This window comes from Leptonotus elevatus, chromosome 11 (assembly GCF_054856555.1).
Source record: "Leptonotus elevatus isolate MCC_2025b chromosome 11, RoL_Lele_1.0, whole genome shotgun sequence".
NCBI classification, from domain to species: domain Eukaryota; kingdom Metazoa; phylum Chordata; class Actinopteri; order Syngnathiformes; family Syngnathidae; genus Leptonotus; species Leptonotus elevatus.
Window position 1 is genome coordinate 5,047,500 of NC_141249.1, and position 11,252 is coordinate 5,058,751.

The window sequence follows — 11,252 nt, forward strand, 5'->3', positions numbered from 1 at the left end:
TTATCAGACAGGAATGCCGTAAATTTTGTTTGATTATACTTTATGCATATGAGTGTGAATAATAATGCTTACTTTCGTCAAAATGTTGTTATAAATAATTGGATGCACTTTCATTCGCAATGGCACTACAGTGTACGTAGCGATTGATTTCATTTTTATGGACCCAAATAAAAATCTGCAATAAGTGTACGGCGAAGTAGCGAGAGACCACAGCACAAGTTTCCAGCCAACTTTTGAAAAGTGCTAGGGAGACAGAGTACGATGCACCATCAATTTTCGCGGGTGATGCCTAAAACGCCAAAGAAGAAGACAATAAAGAAGAACGTTAGCCATGGCAACTTAGTTTCACTTTGAACATAAAAAATATAAATGGAGCAAGGATTCAACTACGAGTGAAGCATTGACATTTTTTTTTGGACTGGTCTGACTTTAATAGCAAGAAAACCTGCAAAATAGTGAGGTAAAACTGCATTACATAAAGTTATGGTCAGAAATGAAAATCTGCAAGAGAGGGAATCCACAATAACCGAACCGCGATGTAGCGAGGGACCACTGAAAATGATAAGACCAAAGCCAAGATTCAAACCTATAAACTTTCATCTACGTGACAGACGTGCACTATACTACTGTGTTGATCAGGAATAAATCCATTTGAATGTTTTGATTACGTTCAAATCCTAGAAGCAGCCATTGTCCAAATCATTGACAAACCAATCAGTTTGCTCTCATCTCTTCTTAATTCTATGTACAGTAATTGATTGCATGTTGTCTTGTGTATTATTTAATAGTCCGGGTCATGGTAATCTGAATTAATTGAATCGAAGCAACTGGACTTTTCGTGGTTGTTGAAAACATTTCACTTTTAATCCAAAATGTCTTTTCAGTTTTGTTTATTCGTTGTGAAGTTCCCCTGTTTATTTCTCTGCACCCAGGGTGGTCCCAGTTGGTCAAAACCAAAGCCTGTGAAGTAGAATCTTTCACTTAACACATTGACTCTGTGTACAGCAACATTCCTTTCACTCAGGAAGATATCAAAGAGAACACATATCAGATATTGGCAGGAGAGGATGGAAGTTATTATTATTATTGATTAAAGCACACATAGCTTTGCAATGAGCCTTGTTTAAAACTCATAAAGCTCTTTAGATTTACAAATTCAAGAGACAAAATTATTTTTAAATGTTCATTATGCCCCTTTCTGATGTTGTCATTTGCAATCGGCTCACTGGGAAAACAGGATGGTCGGAGGAGCAGGAAAATCATTTGATCCTCCGGAGCCACCATGGATCCGATGCCGCACAGGGGGGTCAAGGGTGCTGGTCAGGGTGACAGCTTGGGTCAATAATCAGGAGCCGCTCAAGGGTGATGCAACCAGGAGGGAGGTGGGAGCGTCTCAGTGGGGCGTTCAAGCAGGTTGCCCTCAAAGATCAGTCAGCTTTAAAGGTGAAGTGTGCAGAAGGATGAAGGGCTAGCTAGATGTTGAGTTGCTGACTGTGCCACCGAGCTCACACACCGACAAGACATGCAGTGAAGGTATTGACAGATGTTACGGCTTGTCAGGGAGGGTCTGTTTCCTGTCCTCTCCCGCCAGCCCGCCCCCTCCTTTCAATCTGAGGGCACGGCACACTGCACAAGAGTGACACCTGAACTATTGAGTTATCGATAGCACGTCTGCGTGCGGCAGCCTCTATGTGTCATCACACAACGGGCAGAGTTATTGATAATATAATGCTTTTGAAATGTGACAACACTATGTGTGTGTCGAGCAACTTTTTCTTGTGTCGAGTGCCACCACAAATGTGTGATGGGGTTATTGATAGTGTGCTCAGAGTGGACTCAAAGCGCCCATCGATTTCCTGAAATGCGACACCTGCATGCAAGTAGGTATAAAGCAGCGTGCTTCACAAACTTGACAGATAGGTTTGCTGGCAGAATCTAAAGTTTTAGCTAAGACATCCAAGGACTTTGAAGATATGCAGTGTGGAAACAACTAAATCAGCTGATATGATACAGAATGTACACAATTGATGACATCTTGGTGATAACATTTATGAGTGGGCAAAGAAAAATTGGGAAAAAAGGCAGCGGTGGGTAATGGAAAAATTCAGTAGTAGGATGTCAGGTATGGATGTGAGATATAAAGACATTTTTTGCCAGGTCCATTTCAGCCAGACAGTTGGGGGTTATTTGGGATACATGAAAGTAATAACCTCCATTTGTTCCCCCTTGTACCTCGGCTTATGAAAAACACCTTTACAACTTGCCAGCGATTCACAGGGGAATTTAACTGTTGAAGGGATACTTGACTCATTTTCAGCAGTAAAACATTAGTATTTTGTCCAGAATAAATTTGATATCTACATTATTTTTGTATACAATTAAAACCTTTAAAAACAAATTTTTCCACTGAAGATGACATCACCTGTGCTGAGGAAGTAGGTAACGACCAATCATGGCTCACCTGTTTTCTGGGTTTGGTCAGCAAACTGAGCCATGATTGGTCGTTACGTACTTCCTCAGCACAGGTAATGTCATCTTCAGTCGACAGCAAGTTTAAAAATTAGTTTTTAAGGGCATTAATTCTCCATGAAAAATAATGAAGTTAAAATATTAACTTTTTACTTCTGAAAATGTCTTATTGAGTCAAGTATCTCTTTTAATTCCTTCCATTTACATACAAATTCACAGTTGCATTCTCATTTGCGTCCACATCTAATCGGTAGCACTGTGGCAGGCGTTACTGTAAATGTAGTTTACTATCCAGGTTGCCAATTGCCGGTCAGAAAACGCAAGCTGAGCTTTCTAGCTTTTCCAAACCTCACAGCCAGATTCCAACAGCTGTCGGGACAGAACAAAAAAGGTTGGATAATGATGAGTGTATTGTACTGTTTAGCGCTGTTGAACTGTCAACCAAGATAGCATTTAGCATTAGTCATTGATGCATGTTGGCTGTCATTTGTTGACGAAGATTGACCGGTGATTAAATTTGGTGACATTTATTGTATAATTCCGCAAAATTTTTGCATCCAAGTTTTTATTTTTGAAAATCTGGTCACCCTAGATGAGTAGGAGATCAGTGATAATAATAATAATAATAATAATAATAATAATAATAATAATAATAATAATAATAATAATAATAATAATAATAATAATAATAATTCATTAAATTTATAGGCACCTTTCAAGAAACTCAAGGTACAACACACACATCGTACAACATAAAAAATAAAATAAAAAAAATAATAAAAAAAAATAAAAAAATACATTTTTTGTTTGTTCCGTGGTCGTATGCAGTACTATTGCCAAAGAGAAAATCTAAGACCCTTTTAATTAATAGATTTTTTGGAGCTACAATAAAATGGGAAATAACATTTATTTTGTTGGATAATTGCATCTTTTTGAATCATTATAAAATAATAGCAAACTAACATCAAATGTCTTTCCTACGTCTGGTACAACCTCATGGTCAGTTGACTTTGTACTTGCCTTGTTTCCATCAATTGCGTCAATTGTCTTTGAACAGCTCCAATCATCACCTCAATTATCCGTTGCCCTGCCCATTTGATGTTCTTTTTTTTCTTCTTTTTTTTGCCCACTATAACTTGTCTGTTGGACAGGGAATATTGACGCCTGAAGCCTGCATGTTGTTGAATTTAAACAGGGCAAATGAAAGCTCTAACACACATACTGGAACAAACACACAAAGTACAAAAGACACACACAAACAGAGGAAACACACATACTGTATTGCAGACACCCACACAGAGATATCTACCCATGTTGATGCTAGCGCACACACAAACCTATCACAGTTCCTCTTGAAAAAAAGCCATTTACTGAGCAGGTTCGGAGATGTCAAGCTCTAAAGTGAATCTAAGTACGTGCTTGATGTGTGCCCCCCTACCACACCACCAACACCACACCTCCCTCCCACCCTGCTCACCTCTTCTCTCTGTTTTTCTCTCTCCCTCCGAGAAACTCATTTAGCCAGCATATCCAAATATACGAACAGAGTGAGAAAATGTATTCATACTAACGGTGATCTTATTATGGGTTGCGGTAAACTGAGCAATGAGAACATCATCCACCGCAAATGACACCAAAACACATCTGCAATAAAAAAAATATAATGTCATCCGCATAATCGGAGATCAGAACCAGTCAGATTGCATAATCTGGGAAATGGAATGTAGCAAAACTTTCTATGTGATGCTGTAAGAGTCGAGGTTGGGTTTCCAGTTTAGTTCAACATGCTGGGACATTTTTGTCTATAAATATTTAATATTTATGTGAGAGCAACCAAGGGAAAATAGCAAACTTTTTTTTTTTTCATTTCACATGCAGATGACCAATTACAGTACAATAATGTACTTTATAACAACTACAAGTGCAAGCCAACTGCCATTTGATACAGTTTAATTATGAAAGGTGCAACGGTAGACTGCCAAATACAAACTCCAATTCCAATGAATACAATGAATAATGAATAATACACTCGACAAAAATATAAACACAACACTTCTGTTTTTGCTTCCATTTGTTATGTTCTCCTTGTACGACCAGTGTCAGAGTTTGGTCCGCATAGCCGGCAGTAAGTCAAATTTGTTTCCAGTGAGGGTTGGACTTTGCCAAGGTTGCCCTTTGTCACCGATTCTGTTCATAAGTTTTATGGACAGAATTTCTAGGCGCAGCCGAAGCGTTGAGGGGGGCCGGTTTTGGTTGCCTGACCAAACACTGCACCTTTCAGAGTGGCCTTTTATTGTGGGCAGTCTAAGGCACACCTGTGCACTAATCAAGGTGTCTAATCAGCATTTTGATATGGCACACCTGTGTGGTGGGATGGATTATCTCGGCAAAGGAGAAGTGCTCACTATTACAGATTTAGACTGAATATTTGAGAGGAATGGTGATATTGTGTAAGTGGTAAAAGTTTTAGATATTTGAGTTCATCTCATTAAAAATGGGAGCAAAAACAAAAGTGTTGAGTTTATGTTTTTGTTGAGTGTAGAACAAGCAATGTTATGGGTGCATTATCTAATTTGCTTTTGCCACCACATCAATGATCATCTCTGGTGGTGATACTAAAAATAATTACTATGAACATTCTTCGTAGCTGGCTGATGATGGGAAGTTATTATTCTGCAACGTCTCAAGCTCATCCAGCCAGATGGAACAATCATTAGCATTTCCTCTTAGTTTTGATCTATAAATATTTTTGTTGTCCTGAAGGGTCATCTCTGTATACTTCCGTCTCACCGTAATGAATGAGTGTAATTACCAGGCCTGATTGGTTGGAAGGTCATTGGGATTCCTGTAATTTTTCACTTATGTTAAGCTTGTGTTTGTGATAAATGTACCCAACCTTTCTGCATCCCTCCTCAGATTACTCCCGGCACACAAATGTGTCCGCAAATTAAGTTGTTCATTGAACACTGACTCCTGAGCGTGTTTATGCAGATAGACAAATGAGGAGAGGTGATGCGGCATCTTTTACATTTCATTATTGGCTTTAAAAATACATATTCCTTTATTATAAATTTTAGATTGTTATTATGATTCAACACTGAACACTTAAAACTTGTAACTGATTATGAATACAGAACAGCATACTTACAGTATGCCCTTCTGACTGAGGGCATGATTAGGCAATTATTATTATTATTATTATTATTATTATTATTATACTGCTGCTGCTTCTACTACTGTTACTACTAGAATATTCTATTCTAATCTATTTTACATTCTAATGCATTCTATTCTGTCCGATGTCTGGGTTAACTGAAGTTGTTTTTGATTGTTTTACTGAAATGAGAATACTTTCTGTAGTTCCCTTGATGTTTTTGCCTGTAACTATTGCTTATTATAGTTTTGGCACTTGCTTCAAAGCAAAACTCCATTGCATCATGCCTTCACTCCCGACTTCTCCCACACTCCTTCACTTTTCTTTCTAAAAATCTGTGTCACGTCAAGAAAAACCTTGGGGGTAAAAAGTCCCTGCTTTTTCCACTTCTAAAATATTTCCATACTTAGACACATTACCTAATTCTGAAGAAATGGTCTTTCACTTTGTCTCATCACATCTTGACTATTGCAGTTCCTCCTTCACCTGTCCCAACAAAACATTCAGTTTTCTGTTTCCAATTATTGTACAAACCCAATTCCAAAACAGTTGGGACACTATACAAATTGTGAATAAAAACTGAATGCAATTATGTGGAAGTGTCAAATTTCAATATTTTGTTCAGAATAGAACATAGATGACAGGTCAAAAGTTTAAAATGAGAACATTTATCATTTTAAGGGAAAAATATGTTGATTGTAAATTTCATGGTGCCAACAAATCTCAAAAAAGTTGGGACAGGTAGCAATAAAAGGCTGGAAGATTGCACTTCTAAAAAAAACAGCTGGAAGACCAGTTACCACTAATGAGGTCCATTAGCTTCTCGGAGTGGCAGTGTCTCTCAGAAGCGAAGATGGGTAGAGAATCACCAATTCCTCTAATGTTGCGCAGAAAGATAGTGGAGAAATATCAGAAAGGTGTTTACCGGCGAAAAATTGCAAAAAGGATGAAGTAATCATCATCTATAGTGCATAACATCATCCAAAGATTCAGTGTGTAAGGGTCAAGGCCGAAAAATCATACTGGATGCCCATGATCTTCGGGCCCTTAAACGGCACTGCACCGCAAACAGGAATGCTTACTGTAAGGGAAATCACAGAATGGGCTCAGCAATACTTCCAGAAAACATTGTGGGTGAACACAATCCACCGTGCCAGCCGCCGTTGCCAGATGGAACTCTACAGTACAAAGAAGAAGCCATTTCTAAAGCAGACCAAGAAGCGCAAGCGTTTCTCTGGGCCAGGGGTTATTTAAAATGGAGTGTGGCAAAGTGGAAACCTGTTTTGCGTTCTGTTTTATAAGCCTGCATCTGTGATGGTATAGGGTTGCATGAGTGCATGTGGCATGGGCAGCTTCCACATCTGGAAAGGCATCGTCAATGCACAATGGTATATTCAGATTTGAGAACAACATATGCGCCCATCCAGGTATCATCACTTTCTGAGAAGATCTTGCATTTCTCAACATGATAATGCCAGACCACATGCAGCACCAATTATAACATCATGGCTGCGTAGGAAAAGGATCCGGGTATTGAAATGGCCAGCCTGCAATCCACTTCTTTCACTTATAGAGCACATTTGGCGCATCATAAAGGGGAAGGTGCAACAAAGAAAGCCCAAGACAGTTGAACAGTTAGAGAGACGCGTGTTAGACAAGAATGGGACAGCATCCCTATTTCTAAACTTGAGAAACTTTTCTCCTCGATCCCCAGACGTTTGCAGACTGTTGTAAGAAGAAGAGGGGATGCCTCACAGTGGTGAAAATGGCCTTGTCCCAACTTTTTTGAGATTTGTTGACACCATGGAATTTAACATCAACATAGTTTTCCCTTGATGATGATACATTTTCTCAGTTTAAACTTTTGACTTGTTCTTTATGTTCTATTCTGAATAAAATATTAAAATTTGGCACTTACACATAATTGCATTCAGTTTTTATTCACAATATGTATAGTGTCCCAAATTTTTGGGAATTGGGTTTGTAGTTCAGAATACTACTGCTATGTTTTTGGCACTTAGGATTCAGTACAACGTTTTAACTTGCAGAGCTCCCGGTGGTCAGTACCCCCCCCCCCCCCCCCGTCATACATAGTGGATTTGGCTTCAATATATTGCTGTGTTATGTCCGTGGCATGAGAAAAAATTTAAGATAAAAAAAAACCTAAAAACTAAAGGTAATAAAGCTTTCCAGTTTGTTGCACCCAAATTGTGGAATGCACTTCACTTTAACCCATAAAGGCCGGGAGCGCATTACTGCGTTTCTACCACTAGAACCGGGAGCGCTCTAGCGCTCTTCTACCTTTAAAGCCGGGAGAGCAAATACGTCAATTTGTTTTGTTTAGACCAATTCTTGGCCTCTTAGCCGATGAAATGCATCAGAATATACACGAGAGGGTGACGCGGACCTCGTAGCATGTCTTGGAATTTTATTCGAGCATTCATAGCTGAGGCAGATTTGCAGGAGTTATGAAATGATTGACAGCGATTGACGATGACGCGGGAGGACTTCCAATCAGTGTAACCAGTCAACAGTGGCATATTGTTAAGAAATATGTTTGTAGACAATGAGAATGTTGAACATTTGGATGGCTTTGTAACGGAATAGATGATGAATAATTACCACTTGATTCCCTGAGATTATTACAACCGTGCTCCAGTGTTGAATGTAAATATACCTAACCTTGTTCTGCAAGCTGAATTCTCAAGGTATTTGTGAGTTCAAAAACCCAGAGAATACATCTTATACTGAGCCCGTTGATTTCCGCCAATCACAGAGCGACTTGCATTTTTATCTGGTAAAGATGTTCATGCTTTTTTCTTTTTTTTCTCCCAAAAATGAGACCAAATACGACATTTTCATTTGTTGCCATAATTGGTCAAAACAAACTCGTCCTATCAGCTTGAAATATTGTACACAATGTCCAGCCTTTCTAGCAAATCACTGTGGAGCAGTGCCGGATTGATAATGTGGAGAACTCCCTTGAGTGAATCACAATTATCAATCTGGCTATTGCCAGGCTAAAATATACCTGCAGATGCGACATAGTTGTTCGTTGATTTAAAAAATATATATATATTGAAAGTTTATAATAATAAACTTAGGTTTGTGTGAACGCATCAGGTGTAAACTGAAATGTTTTTTGAATTGTGTTTCTACTGCTTCAGGAACTGATATATAAATTATTTAATAGGCATTGACAATATTGTTGAATTTTGAAAATTTTAAAGTCACCCATAGGTTTTAGAGGCTCGTTTTGGCAGGCGCTTTAGGCCTTAATGGGTTAAGCTAAGAGCTGCCTCTCCATTGGACAAAAACAGTTAAAAGTATATTTATTTTTCAAGTAAGACTAAATCACTTTTGATTTGTTTCGATTTGTATTACCGTAATTTCCATACTATAAGCCGCTACTTTTTTCATGATACAATGGTGCAGCTTATCCACCAGGTCATGATGGGGCGCGCACTATAAAGGAAGCACCAAGAGCCCCAGGCAGAGCAAAACAAACAAAGTGAGCCCAAATACAGTAGAAGAGACAGAACGAGAGCGATACACTAGGGATGGGCGGAGCGAGACGGAGACAGTTTGCAGTGCATAAGATACTGCATTTAAGTTAAAGGCAATCGACCTGTTCGATTCTGACACTGACAAAGAGGAAGAGGAATTTTTTGGTTTTGAGAGCGACAACAAAGGAGAGAGAGTGGCTGACAGGGCGATAATGGGCCTGTTTGGTTCCAACACTGAAGAAGAGGACTTAAACGGTTTTACGTAGTAGGCCTACGCAAGAGGAGGACAATGGCACCAGAATTACCGGTAATGACTGACTTTTCTGCTATACTAGGCTGGTTATTTTTGTTGTTAGTTATGTATTTTTGTACAGCCATGTTATTAAAGCACCTTAACTACCGTGTTACAGGCAAGCGCTTTTAAAAATTGATTTCATTTAGTCATTTGATATTATTGCCTCATCAAGCGCTGTAAGTTTTGTTCTGTTACTACTGTGACTGCAGGACGTGCGCTGTATTATTTGTGCACCTTACGAATGCTATTTGCGTTCCCAAACAGTCATCTCTGGCCCGACAATCCCCTCTTTGGTGGGGGGAACCCTTATATACTGGTGCGATAACATTAAAACACCTGCGGCTTATAGTCAGGTGCGCCTTATAGTCCAGAAATTACGGTAATTTTGATTTAATTAAATTGTTGTTCGTGGTGTTTTTTTTGTTGTTGTTTTTTTTAAGTGTTGTGCATCTGTCCGTAAATGTATGACTTTAACAATGTGAAGCAGTTTTTGAGCCCACTCCAGTGCTATATAAATAAAATGTATGTAACTACTCCCTAGTTTTTGAGTTCTTTGTTCATCTCTTCATTTTTAAACTTTTCTCCCCTTTTTCTGCGGGTGTTGATTAATTCAGCTGACATTGACCTGAGTGTCAGGTGAATTAGTCACCTGTCAGAGGTGGTTCGGTTGCAGAGTTTTGGCAACTGCCCCACTAATTCCTATCAGCCTCACGTTCAGCTGCCCATGAAGGAGGGATGGAAGGATAATTGAATGAAGTGAGGAGAGAGAGCTTCAGAGGGCCAAAGTGAAGAAAGAGGGATTTCTTGATAGAAATTGAGGAGTGGGTGGGAATGGGGGCTGGAGTAAATGAGTGCATTCCTTTGGCTCCTGTGGCCACAGCAAGTCAATGAGCCAGTGGAGTGCAGGCATCTTTGACTCCTCTTTTCATGGTTTTCTTTCTCTCCAACTGTTTCCCTCACGATTGTCTCCCCAATGGAATCCCATGCGCTTCTATCTCTCTCGCCCTCTATCACTCTCTTCAATCTCTCTCACTTGCTATTTTCACCTACAATCAGTCAGCTGACAGGAGGCTTGGGCCCATGATGGACGATGCCCTCTCGAAGTCCGACAACATTTTCTCTCAGTCCCCGAAGCAAGATGGGACGGCATGAGAGGCCGACTTCTGTTGGCCTCTTTCAGGGTTTGTGAGGCCCAATTGCTGTGGTCACTCACCCCTCTCGTGACCTCCATAGCAGCTGCGCTGAGCTTGTACAAACTGGAGCCCAACACGCAGCCTCAAAATCTGCACACTGGCCACAGCAAGTGGACAACATTTAAACATACTTCAACTCCGTGACTCTTCTTTTTGTCTCTGTGTCACACAGAAAAATAAAGATATTAGAGCACAGATAACTCATGGAGCATAACATAAGGCCTTCTCATTATGAAAATCTTCATCATTTCAAGTTTAATTTCTTAATTTACCAACAACTGATCAAATATTGATTTGTTAATCTAATCCTTCTTGCATAATTTGTGTCCTAAATGTTAAGTAAAAAAATTGCCACAACTTGATTCAATCTCATTAATTTGATAATGCTTAATCAATGAGTGCTGCTGTGGTAAAAGGTCCAGTTCAAACGTTGATTAGTATCTTTCAATTCTAACTAAAACAAGAAAGAAAGGTGAGGCAACCTATCCTTGGACTTAATATGATTTAATTTGCACTTGATGGGGTGTTTCAATGGTGTTTAAATAAAAATAAATAAACAACAAAAAAACAAAAAAAAACTGTTTTTATATATTCAGAGAAGCCCGCTCCTGATTCATTGTGGCCGCCCCCTCACT